Source organism: Neofelis nebulosa, chromosome 2, assembly GCF_028018385.1.
Source record: "Neofelis nebulosa isolate mNeoNeb1 chromosome 2, mNeoNeb1.pri, whole genome shotgun sequence".
Taxonomy (NCBI): Eukaryota; Metazoa; Chordata; class Mammalia; order Carnivora; family Felidae; genus Neofelis; species Neofelis nebulosa.
The window spans coordinates 107,049,663-107,063,273 of NC_080783.1; positions in this window are offsets into that span (position 1 = coordinate 107,049,663).

Below are 13,611 nucleotides of genomic sequence, written 5' to 3' on the forward strand. Positions count from 1 at the left end.
TGCACTTTTTTTTTCCTTTTTCTTTGAGTACCAATAACATTCACCTTCACCATATAATTTAAAAGGCATTTCATAAATATTTTCCACTTGTTCTCCACTGTAATCCCAATAAATTTTATAAAATTACCTCTATTTTTTTTCAGGTTAAAAACATCGGAGATATTAAAAGGAGCAACTTCCCAAGAGTCACTAGGCCAGTAAACGACCATTGTAGTTAAACAATAATTGTTGTATTTTAGAAGAGTTTTAGATTTACAAAAAAAATGACGACACTGCAGAATTCCTATAAACCTCACACCACTTTCCCTTTGTTAGCACACCTTAGGGCACTTGTCGTAACTAATAAATCAATACTGATACATTAACTAAAGCTCAGCCTTCTTTTATATCTCCTCAAGTTTTATCTTACGTTCTTTCTCTGTCCCAACATCCGGTCTGTAAGTTTATATAATTGGATTCCTTAGGTTTGTCTATACTTACAACATTTTCTCACATTTTCCTTAGTTTTGATGACCTTTGCAGGTTTGAGGAGTACTGATCAGGCATGTTGAACAGTAACTTTGAGTTGGGTTTCTCCGATGTTTTTTTGTTTGTTTGTTTTTGTTTTTGTTTTCTTTTTTCATGATTGCTGGGATTTGGGAGTATTGGGAGGAAGACTACAGAAGTGCCATTCTTATCACATTACATCACGGACATGCACCTATTAAGCTAAACCTGAGCTCATACGGATGTCGGCAACTTCACTTAGTATGCATGGCTCATTCTAGCCTTACCTCATGGCTTCTGCCAACCACCCATCCCAACAGAGAGAAACCTGGTTCCCACCATCTACCCTCTATTTACTCATGTGTTCAATCCCAGTATGCGCAAACACTAATTTCAGAACTATTAACCGAGACACCCGTATGGCTCAGTCAGTTAAGTGTCAGCCTCTTGATCTCATTTCAGGTCTTGATCTCAGGGTCACGAGTTCAAGCCCCACACCGAGCTCTGCACTGGGCATGAAGCCCACTTAAAAAAATGTTAATGTGTATCCCCATGGGGAATAATTTACCAACACAACTCTAGGGCTTATATATGGTTCCTCTTATCTTTAATCTTACAGTTTCCACTTCTTTCCAAAGTTACTTAGGGTAGCGGCCCCTTTTCCCTCATCCTCTTTAGTAAAGAATGTCACACGTTTGAAATAGAGTTAGACTTTGTCCCAGTCTGAATTCCATCCTAGGATCCTCCAATCTTCTGACTTTTTACACTTTCGTACTTTATGGCCCACTCCTTTTTCTCCTTTGTTTTGAAAAATCCTTAGTGTTATGTATCTGCTACTATAATATCATGAGAAATTGTTTCACAGCTCTAAAAATTCCCCTGTGCTTCATCTATTTAATCATCCCCATGCCCCTGGCAGCCACTGATCTCTTTTTCCTCTGTATAATTTTGCCTTTTCTATTCTTCATATAAGAGATTCGTACAATATATAGCCTTTACAGCTTGGCTCCTTTTATGTAGCAATGTGCATTTATGATTCATCCATGTTGCATAATTGATAGCTCATTCCTTTTTAACTACGAACAGTACTCCACCGTATGGGAGTACTTCAGTTAATTTGTCTATTCACCTACTGAAGAACTTGATTGTCCTCAGCTTTTGAATGTCCTCAGCCGTAAACATTCAGGTGAAGACTTTCGTGTGGACATATATTATGCAGTCATTTGGATAAATATCTACAAGTATGATTGCTGAATTGTTTGACAATCCAATATTTAGTGCTATGAAAACACCGTAAATGTGTTTTCAAAAGTGGCCATGCTCTTTTCCATTTCCACCGCCATACTGAGAGTTATGTTTTTTCTACATCCGCTCCAGTATCATCAGGTTGAAAACTGTTTGTTTGTTTACTTTGTTTTCTGCATTTGTTTGTGTGTTTGTTGATCCTCCTGGTAGGTGTTAAGTACAAGCTGATGGCTGATTTAATTTGCATGTCCCTAATAACAAAACAGGTTGAGCATCTTTTCATATGCTTACTTGTCATTAGTATATTTCTTTGATGAGTCACCCTTTCAGATCATTTGCCCATTTTTAATCAGGTAGTTTTCTTATGGTTGAGTTTCAGGAGTCCTGTGTATGTTCTGTTTACAAGTTCTTTAGCAGATATGCAATTTGCAAATATTTTTTTTTCCCAGTGAATGGGTTGTCTTTTCATTCTCCTAAAGGCATCTTTTGTTGAACAAAAATTTAATTTTAGTAAAGGCATCTTGTCTAATTTCTCTCCCATAGATTTGCTTCCGGTATTAAAATTGAAAGTTTATTAGCAAACTGTCACATGAATTTTCTAACTTTTCCCATATAAGTTTTATAGCTTGGAATATTGCATTTAAGTCTATGATCAATTTTTAGCAATTTAAATTATTTTAAAAATTTTAAGTAGGCTCCATGTCCAATGTATGTATTGAACTCACAATCCCTAGATTAAGAGCTGCAGGCTATATGGGGTGCCTGTGTGGCTCCTTGGTTAAGTGTCAGACTTTGGCTCAAGTCATAATCTCACAGTTCATGGGTTCAAGCCCTGCATCTGGCTCTGTGCTGATAGCTTGGAGCCTGCTTCCGATTCTGTGCCTCCCTCTCTCTCTGCCCCTCCCCCACTCACACTCTGTCTCTCACTCTCAAAAATAATTAAAATATTTTTTAAAATTAAAAGAAACAGAGTTGCATGCTGTGTCAGTTGAACCAGCCAGGTGCCCCCATTTTTAGCTATACTTTTTGAGTGAATAAGTTGTGGGATCTGTATCTAGTTTCTGTCTTTTCTTTCCCCTTTTATCCTTTTTTTCTTTTTTCTTTATTTCTTTTTATTTCTTTGTGTGTGTGTGTGTGCATATGAACATCCACTTTGTGTGTGTGTGTGCATATGAACATCCACTTTTAATAGCACTATTTAAATTTGTTTTTAATGTTTATTTATTTTTGAGAGAGGGAGAGACAGAGTGCAAGTAGGGGAGGAACAGAGAGAGAGGGAGACATAGAATCTGGAGCAGGCTCCAGGCTCTGAGCTGTAAGCACAGAGCCTAACGCAGGGCTCGAACCCACGAATCATGAGATCATGACCTGAGCTGAAGTTGGTCACTTCACCGACTGAGCCACCCAGGAGCCCCTCTAGCACTATTTTTAGAAAAGACTACAGACACTCTAATTGCCTTCATGTTTTTATCAAAAATCAGTTGGTTATATTTTTGCGGGTTGATTTCTGGAACCTCCATTCTTCTACATTTATTAATTTGTCTATACATCTATCTACCTATGTAGTTTGCTTATGGAGACTTTATATTATGTCCTAAAATCAAGTAATATGAGTACTCTAACTTTGGCCTACCATTTCAGAACTATGTTGGCTATTCCAGGTCCCATTTCTTTCCCTATCAATTTTTGAATAACTGTTGACATCTACAAAAAAAAAAAAAAAAAAAAAAAGATTGCTGGTATTTTGAGAAAGATTGTTGAATCTTTAGGTAAAATTAGGAAGAATGGGCATTTTATTTTTTTTAATTTTTTTTAATTTTTTTTTTTAACGTTTATTTATTTTTGAGACAGAGAGAGACAGAGCATGAACAGGCGAGGAGCAGAGAGAGAGGGAGACACAGAATCTGAAACAGGCTCCAGGCTCTGAGCTGTCAGCACAGAGCCCAACGTGGGGCTCGAACTCACTGACCGTGAGACCATGACCTGAGCCGAAGTCGGACGCCTAACCGACCAAGCCACCCAGGCGCCCCAGAATGGGCATTTTAATAAAATTGCTTTTGAATCCATGAACATGGAATATCATTCTATTTATTTAGATCTTCTCTGACTTCTTTCATTAGTGTTTTGCCTTTCTCTACATATATTTCTGGTACATATTTTATTAGATTTATGCTTAAGTATTTTATCATGCAGAACTATTTTAACTACTTTAAAAAAATCACATTCCAGGGGCGCCTGGGTGGCGCAGTCGGTTAAGCGTCCAACTTCAGCCAGGTCACGATCTCGCGGTCCGTGAGTTCGAGCCCCGCGTCAGGCTCTGGGCTGATGGCTCGGAGCCTGGAGCCTGTTTCCGATTCTGTGTCTCCCTCTCTCTCTGCCCCTCCCCCGTTCATGCTCTGTCTCTCTCTGTCCCAAAAATAAATAAAAAACGTTGAAAAAAAAATTAAAAAAAAAAAATCACATTCCATTTGTTTATTGCTGACATATAAGAAAGCACTTGACTTATCCATACTGAACTTGTATCCTAAGATTCTGCTACATTCACTTATTAGTTCCAGAACTTGTTTGTTTACTTAAAAAAATAGATGTTTTGGGGTGCCTTGGTGGCTCAGTTAGTTAAACACCCACCCGCCTCTTGGTTTTGGCTCAGGTCATGATCCTACAGTTCGTGGGTTCGAGCCCTGCATTGAGCCTGCTTGAGAATTCTCTCTCTCTCTCTCTCTCTTCCTCTCTTCCCTCTCTCTCTCTCCCCCCCAAAAAAAACCCTTAAAAATAATTAAAAAAATAGATGTTTTAAGATCTTCTAGATCTGTGTTCTATACCATTTGCAAATAAATATTTTCTTCTTCTTTTCTAATCTCTAACTTTCATCTGATTAGTCTTCTATTTACAGTAGCTAAATGTAGAATGGGAGTGTTAAAAGAGGGTACCCTTGTTTTGTAGCCTACCTTAGAATGTGTTCAGTCTCGGGAGGCCTGGGTGGCTTGGTGGCTGAGCATCTGACTTCAGCTCAGGTCATGATGTAATGGTCCATGGGTTTGAGCCCTGAATCAGGCTCTGTGCTGACAGCTCAGAGCCTGGAGCCTGCTTTGGTTTCTGTGTCTTTCTCTCTGCCCCTCCCCCACTTGAATGCTCTCTCTCACTCTCACTCTCTCTCTCTCTATCAAAAATAAATAAACATTCAAAAAAGTAAGTATTCAGTCTCACACCATTAAGTATATTAGCTAACATTTTCTCATAAATACCCTTTATCACATTGAAAAAAATTACCTTCTGTTACTGGTTTCCTTAGAGTTGATCATGAATGGGTGGTGACCGGTTTTCCTGGATGCTTTTATGCATCTATTGATAGGATCATATGGTTTTTATTTCCTTATTTTTTTATGCAGGTGTAGTTCATATACCATAAAACATACTTGTGTAAATGTGTAAAACATACTTGTGTAAAATTCAGTGTTTACTATATTCACAGAAGTGTGAATTTTAGAACTTTCTAATGTTCTAATTCCAGAAAATTCTTTTCACCCCAAAAATAAAATCTTTACCCATAGTAGTCATCCTCTTTTCTCTAATCTCTGATAACCACTAATACACATTCTGTCTCTAAGTCTTTGCGTTTCCAAGGTATTTCATATAAATAGAATGATACATTATATTGTCTTTGTGTCTTGCTTCTTGAATCACTTACCTTAAATTTTCTAAATTCCATCCCTCAAGTTATATACATTTTGAGAGGAATATTTTTTTTTTTTTAATTTTTTTTTAACATTTATTTATTTTGAGACAGAGAGAGACAGAGCATGAACAGGGGAGGGGCAGAGAGAGAGGGAGACACAGAACCGGAAGCAGGCTTCAGGATCTGAGCCATCAGCCCAGAGCCCGACGTGGGGCTCAAACTCACGGAACATGAGATTGTGACCTGAGCCGAAGTCGGACGCTTAACCGACTGAGCCACCCAGGCGCCCCTTGAGAGGAATATTTTATACTCATCAGCTTAACAAACCTATGTTTATCTTGGCTACCAGAAACATAATAATCAAAAAATGCTATGAGTTTTGTGAGCCTATTAATATGGCCAATAAACCACGGGATCTTCCAAGGATGCTAAATGATATAATTGATATATCAGAAGAGTAGGGCATGTACCCAGAATCAGATGCGTATTTTTCAAAGCAGCATTATAATGAAAAAATAAGTGTCATTCTTGGTTTGAATCTTAGACCAGGTAAGTCCAAATACATTAATGTCTTTTCTTGATATTTTGGTGTTTTTTAAAGGCGTCTTATTTAGGAAATCACTGCCAAGTTCACAAGGATGGAATACAATAAATGAAAAAAATTTTGAGTAAAAATTCTACATCTAACCCAGGACCAGGTTGTGGTAACCAATCCAGGAGCAGCATCAGTGTCTCCTTATGGAGACATAAATGTGTTCCAGCAGGCTGGGTTAGGAAAGCAGTCTCTATCTTAAAAAGAGACAGAAGCTATCAGACTCTGGAAATGTGAATTACATGGTCATCAGTATGCTGTTGTAATAGACTGTTTATTAAAGATTCATTATGTAAGGACTCGACCAGGTTTGTCATATACTTTCTGCTTTGATGTAAATATCTACATAAGCAAACAAATAGACATAACTTTATAACATTTGAATATTTTAAGTATCAGTTAGAAAGCAAGATTTAAGTCTTCAAATTCTCATGTTGAAAGCTAAAAAGTAATAAAATAAAATACATGGAAGGAGTTTTCACCTAGAGATTATGGTTTTAATCATATTCATTAATAAAGTATGTTAACATGCCAGTCGTGTTTCTTGACATAGACTAAGTGTTGTGTTTCTGTATTACATGTTTGAAATAATTTCTGTGAATTAAATTAATTAATTTCATTTGGTTATCCTATCCTCATATGCTCTGGATACAAATCACTTGCTCAAAACAAAGAGTTGGTGTTTTGATTTACTCCTGAGTCCACTAGCATGAAAGTTAATGATCTCACCCGAATGGATTTAATGTCAACTACTTTCAAAAAGTCCACACGCAAGGTTCTTCCATACTGGCCTCACTGACAGCTCACAATAAATGGGAGAGCTCAACTTGAGGTTAAGATTCCAACATTCTTTTGAGTCTAAAAGCCCTAACAGATTCTACTTGCTTCTACATTTACCACTCACTCAACTTAAACTGATCTAGAAAAGTAGACAATAGCTCCAAAATTGCCAAATCTAAAAACTTTATCTTGATCTGTGCCTGTCAGAAAAGACTCACAGGGGCACCTGGATGGCTCTGTGGGTTAAGCGTTGAATTCTTGATTTTGGCTCAGGTCATGATATTGCATTTTGTGAGTTTGATCCCCGTGTGGGGCTCTGCACTGACACTGTGGAGCTCTCACTCCTTCTCTCTCTGCCCCTCCCCCACTCATGCTTGTGCTCCCCTCCCCCCCATCAAATAAATATTTAATTCTTCTGCTCCACCGGACAATACTTCCTGTTTCATTTAAACTTCTTCCCTCTCAAAATTAATTTTCGAGGATACATGTAAGCCTTTAATTTAACAACAGGTATTTATTAACAAGAACTGTTGGTTTGTATCTGTATTTAAATTTGTGGGAAATTTTGGGAGAAAATTACTCTCAAAGATCAACTTTGCATATTGTTGTAATTTGTAAACAGTCAAATCAAATATATATAAATATGCATGTATGTATGTATATGTGTGTATGTGTGTGTGTGTGTGTGTGTATATCCCTATGAGAAGTGTTTTATTTTCCTAAAATTAGGTGTTCCTTCATAAATAGCACCCAATTAAAGATACTAAATATTGCTTACATATGAAAAGTCCTTTTTTGACCCTAATTAATTCACAAACATAACCAGTTTCCTTACTTCTAACTTCATAAGTATGTTTTGCCCATTTTTCACTTTTATGTAAATGCAATCATGAAGTATGAGCTTTTGGGGAGGGTGGGTGTGTGTGACTTCTTTTCCTAAACATTATGTTTATGAAATTCATTCATGTTACCGAATGTCACAATGTTTACTCATTACTGTTATTGTATAGTACCTTAATGTACAACACGATATATCTGTTGTTAACATTCAAATTTTGTCTTTCCTAAATGGTGCTACTCTACACACACTTGTAGATTTTCAGGGGAAGGCATATGTGCATATATTTCTGCTATTTATATACTAATTAATGAAACTGAAAGGGTGTTTGGCATATGCTTACTTTAGTAAATACCATCAAAGAATTTTCCAGAGTGGTTGTACAAATATTTACTCTCAACATTGCATAAGAATTCCACTCTCTCCACGTATTGGTCAAAATTTTCTATAATTAGTTTCCTTGATTTAGCTATACTGGTACATACAGTTGGGGTTCTCATGATGAATTCCTATCACTGACAACAAATAAAGGTGAAGCAGCTTCATATATATATATATATATATATATATATGGTCTTATGGTACTTAGGTCTTTTTGAAAACATAGAAGAATTTGGTCCTTTATATATTGTGTTGTCTGTCTCCTTACAGATTTATATATATATATATATATATATATATATATTTACATTTATTTATTTTTGAGAAACAGTGAGACAGAGTGCGAGTGGAGGAAGGGCAGAGAGAGAAGGAAACACAGAATCTGAATCAGGCTCCAGGCTCTGAGCAAGCTGTCAGCACAGAGCCCGACGTGGGGCTTGAACCCAGGAACCGTGAGATGATGACCTGAGCTGAAGTCAGACACTTAACCCACTGAGCCACCCAGGCACCCCTCTCGTTATGGGTTTTAAATGTGCAGAGAGAAACGTTTAGTATGAGATGGTACTTTGTCTCTATTCTCCAGAAGTTACTGTGCCATGTACACATTACTACTTGTGTAAGTTTACCAGGGATGTAGTTGTGCCTGTAATCACTTTTTTGAAGCTTATTAATCATGGATTTGATTTCTTTTATAGCTGTGACTGTTCAAGCTTTCTCCATCTCCTAACATCATTGTTAGTAAATTTTGGTTTTATTATCGATTCACCTTTTTGTTTCCATTTTCATTGCCATAATCCTGTTCATAATACCCTTCTATCTTTTGAATAGCTACAGAGTTTGCACTTCATTCTATTTTTTATTTATTGCCTACTTTGGGTATTTTTGCCAGATCACTTTTTTTTTCTTGTTCAGTTATGTGGAAGTCTTTTAATTTTGCCTTTTACCCAAAGAATCAACTTTGTGTCATGTTGTATTTATCTATTTTTCTATTTTACTGATTTCTTCCCTTACATTTATTAACAATGACTCATTATCTTAAAAATTATCTTCCTGTTAAGTTTCTATGTTGCTAGAATAGATACCTGGATCACCAATACTGTAAATTTTTTTGTTTCTAAAATATGTGTTTAACACTACACATTTTTTTTCTGAACATGATTTTAAGTGCATCATTCAAAATATACTTTGGGGGCGCCTGGGTGGCGCAGTCGGTTAAGCGTCCGACTTCAGCCAGGTCACGATCTCGCGGTCCGTGAGTTCGAGCCCCGCGTCGGGCTCTGGGCTGATGGCTCGGAGCCTGGAGCCTGTTTCCGATTCTGTGTCTCCCTCTCTCTCTGCCCCTCCCCCGTTCATGCTCTGTCTCTCTCTGTCCCAAAAATAAATAAAAAATGTTGAAAAAAAAAATTTCAAAATATACTTTGAATTATTGTATATTTATTATTCTTCCATTAAAAATAGAGTTTTCTTTTTATTGTTTTCTTTATCCCATAAATTATTTAGAAAAAACAGTAATTCAGTTTTCTTGTCTATGTCTTCCACTTTGTTGTTGTTGTTGTTGAAAAGTCAACCACAAGCGTATTGCTGCTTTTTTGAAAACAATGTTGTTTAGGTTTTTGTGATCAGATCTTTAAGTTTGGGGGAGCTTTTTGTTTTTAAGTTTTCAGTAAGTTTACTATACTATGTCTATAGAATTTCTTATTTCTTTGCTTTGATGTCTGGTTCCAATTTTGAAAAATGTACACTTGTATGACCTTAAGTTATAGTTCCAAAAGAAGCTATAATTGACTAATTTCATAAGGAGGATGAAGAGTTTTGGACATGGTACACACATCAGTTAGATACTCTAGAGCTCTCCTGTCTTCAACATTTGTTCTTCTTTCTGTATTTTTACCCTTTTGTTTTCTATCCTGTTTCCATCTGTAGATAGTTTTACTGACTTACCTACTAGCTACCTACTCCTGTTTTTCAAATGTCCAATTGGCTGTCTAAACCACCAATTGAGATGTTACTTAAGTTATTGTATTTTTGTGGTTCTTAAATGTACGTATCAATTTTTGTAAAATACCTAGTTCTCTGATATGATCACCCATCTTGTCATCTAATTTAGTGGCAAATTAATCACATATTTTTTTTAAAGTTCATTTCTTGTTGGGGCACCTGGGTGGCTCAGTCAGTTAAGTGTCTGACTTTAGCTCAGGTCATGATCTCATAGTTTGCGGGTTGGAGCCCTGCATCTGGCTCTGTGCTGACAGCTTGGAGCCTGGAGCCTGCTTCAGATTCTGTAACTCTCTCACTCCCTGCCCCTCCTCCAATCACACTCTGTCTCTCTCTCTCTCTCAAAAATAAATAAAGACTAAAAAAATTAAAAGTTTATTTCTTGTTAAGTCTAATATGCAACTTTTCTATAGTCTATGCCCATTATCATTTTAAAAAAATTTTTTAACATTTATTCATTTTTGAGAGAGACAGAGTGTTGAGTAGGGGAGGGGCAGAGAGGGAGGGAGACACAGAATCCCAAGCAGGCTCCAGGCTCTGAGCTGTCTGCACAGAGCCCAACGTGGGGCTCAAACTCATGAACCATGAGATCACGACCTGAGCCCAAGTCAGATGCTCAACCAATTGAGCCACCCAGGCATCCCTATTATCATTTTTTTTTAGACTTTTTGCCTTAGGCTTTATCTTTTACCTTCCTGGAGTTGAAATTTATTTCCAGGTGCAAGATGGAGCTGCTCTTGCCCCGGACAGCACATCAGCTAACCAAACTTTCACCTTTCCGTCAATGTGTTGCATGACAAGACAATTACCTTACCCAGTTGTTCAATTCCCCGATGCCAACCCAGCTCTCACTTTCATATTTACTTCCTTGTGTTTTGAGCTTTCTAAATGAGGTCAGATATGCATCCTCAGCCAGTCATGCACTGTCCACACATTGCTGCTCCTAATACTCTAACACTCCCTCTTACCCAAAGTCCCTTGGGAAGAAAGGAGAATGTGCTATATCTTGTGAGGCACCGCGTGCCCCGTGCCTGGATTGTTGTTTCTTCAGTAAAGCACACCAAACCTGTTACTAAACTGCCTTATTTTTGTCATTTGACACTGGTGATTGTTAAATCACCTATCATTGGGAATGACATGTTGTGTGGATAATTAAGAAAATGAAAGGTCTAGGGGCACCTGAGCTGCTCAGTTGGTTAAGCCTCTGACTCTTGATTTCGGCTCAGGTCACGATCTCACAGTTTGTGAGTTTGAGCCCCCGCATCAGTCTGTACTAACAGTGCTGAGCCTGCTTGGGATTCTCTCTGTCCCTCTCTCTCTCCCTTTGTCCCTCCACTGCTCGTGCACTCCCTCTCTCTCTCTCTCAAAATGAATAAACTTAAAAAAAAAAGAAAGAACGAAAGAAAGAAACTGAATGGTCTAGAAATGACTTACTTGTGCTTGTAGCAGCCAGTTAAGATGGACATGGATAATCATACCACAATCTGAGCTTGAGAATAGAGTGCTATCTTTAGGGAAGCTGGTCTGAATCTTTCCCGTGAGACCTCAAAGCCTGAGAGAATCTGTTCTCCAGTTTTGTCTCCTGTAAAAGCTGTTTTAATTCCAGCATCTCCGTCGCTGGTTTCTTCCCAGCTTCTCATTCTCCAAGGATCAACTTTAGAATATGTAAATAGTAGATATAAAGAAAAAGTGAAGGGGTGCCTGGGTGGCGCAGTCGGTTAAGCGTCCGACTTCAGCCAGGTCACGATCTCGCGGTCCGTGAGTTCGAGCCCCGCGTCAGGCTCTGGGCTGATGGCTCGGAGCCTGGAGCCTGTTTCCGACTCTGTGTCTCCCTCTCTCTGCCCCTCCCCCGTTCATGCTCTGTCTCTCTCTGTCCCAAAAATAAATAAAAAACGTTGGAAAAAAAAATTAAAAAAAAAAAAGAAAAAGTGAACCTCTCGTTGCTTTCAGACACATGTTTGCCTACAGAGAAAATGCAGGGAGGGGCACCTGGGTGGCTCAGTCGGTTGGGCGTCCAACGTCAGATCAGGTCATGATATCACTTCCCTGAGTTCAAGCCCCTCATCAGGCTCTGTGCTGACAGCTCAGAGCCTGGAACCTGCTTTGGATTCTGTGTCTCAGTCTCTCTCTGCCCCTGCCCCTGCTCACACTCTGTCTCTTCTCTCAAAAATAAGCAAACATTAAAATAAAAAAAAGAAAAAGAAAGAAAATGCAGGAAATTTAACAAATAATAATATTAGAACTAATTTAGCAAGGTTGCAGAATATAAGGTCAATTTTTAAAAGACATCAACCACATTTTTATATGAGTAACAATCAATTGGAAAATGAAAGTCAAAAAATAATTTATAAGACATCAGTTTCAGCTCTGACATGATCTTGGACTGAACAACAATTTTTCTTGGATTCATTTGAAGGGTAGCAGAATATGCCACCTCAAAATATGACTCTTTGGCATGAGGATTATTTGAGATGGTTATTTTGAGAAACAGCAGACACAGGAGAAGCTCTGAAAACAGAGTATAAGTTACCCTTTTGTAAAGGAAACCTACCTTTATATAAGGCAATTTATATTAGGTAGGGGTCTGTACCAGGAAGAGAGCTTTCCCAGAGATAACCTTTTCACCTAAGAGACGTTGAAAGGCTTGGAGACCTTTGTTTACCAAACATTTCCTCCTCTCAGCTTCTAGTGAATTCATCCCCTTCCTTTCTCCCCCAACCCCAAATCTTTCTTTTCACTCTAGTTTATACTGGTATTTAAGCTGGTGGCTTGGGCCACATCAAGGAATTACTTACTTTCCCTGGGTCCTTCCCATACATATATGAGTTATATCTGTTAATAAGCTTCCCTATGTGTTTCTCTTGTTAATCTGTTTTTTATTATAGGGAGTCTCAACCAAGAACTTGGAAGGGTAGAGGGAGCCTTTTAGCCTAGATGTGTGGAAATTCCAACATGTCTGACAAGTTTCTCTAACTTGGCACTACTCAAACTCCAAACTTTGTTTCTCTGGTTACAAGTAAGTTTGTAGATTTTACTTCAAGGCATGGTTCTTGCTTTTAAGGTTCAGGCCTTTGCCTAGTCTTAGCTGCATACTGAGGATGTTAATGAAGTATTAAAATGATCTTTCTCTGGTGGATGAGTCTGTACAAGTGTGTCTTTTTCTTTCTCTAAGAATTGATCTCTGTTTTCTCATTACTATTCTCCACTCCATGGTGGCTGATGTTTAGTCTCATTCTGTTCGAAAAGCCTCAGCTATGAACTTACAATGGCTCAGCCATGAACTTCTGAGGCCTTTCTCTGCTCAGATCCATCATCTGATGGCTACTTTAGCTTCCCTGGGCTCGAATTTCTTCATTCTCATCTCCTCAATAACGTCGTAAAATGCAGACTCTGTAGTCAGAAATTTCCCCAAAGCACAGAGTTCAGTGATTATAGAACTTTCCTCCCTTCCTTCCTTCTTTCCTTCCTTCTCTTCTTCCCTCCTTCACCTCCTTCCTTCTGTCATGTTTTCACAAATTCAATGTAAATTCCTTTAGCATAAAGCAGTATAATACCTAAAACTTATTAGCATTAAATAAAGTAACATGAATTGATTAAATGAATGCCTTGCAAAATTGC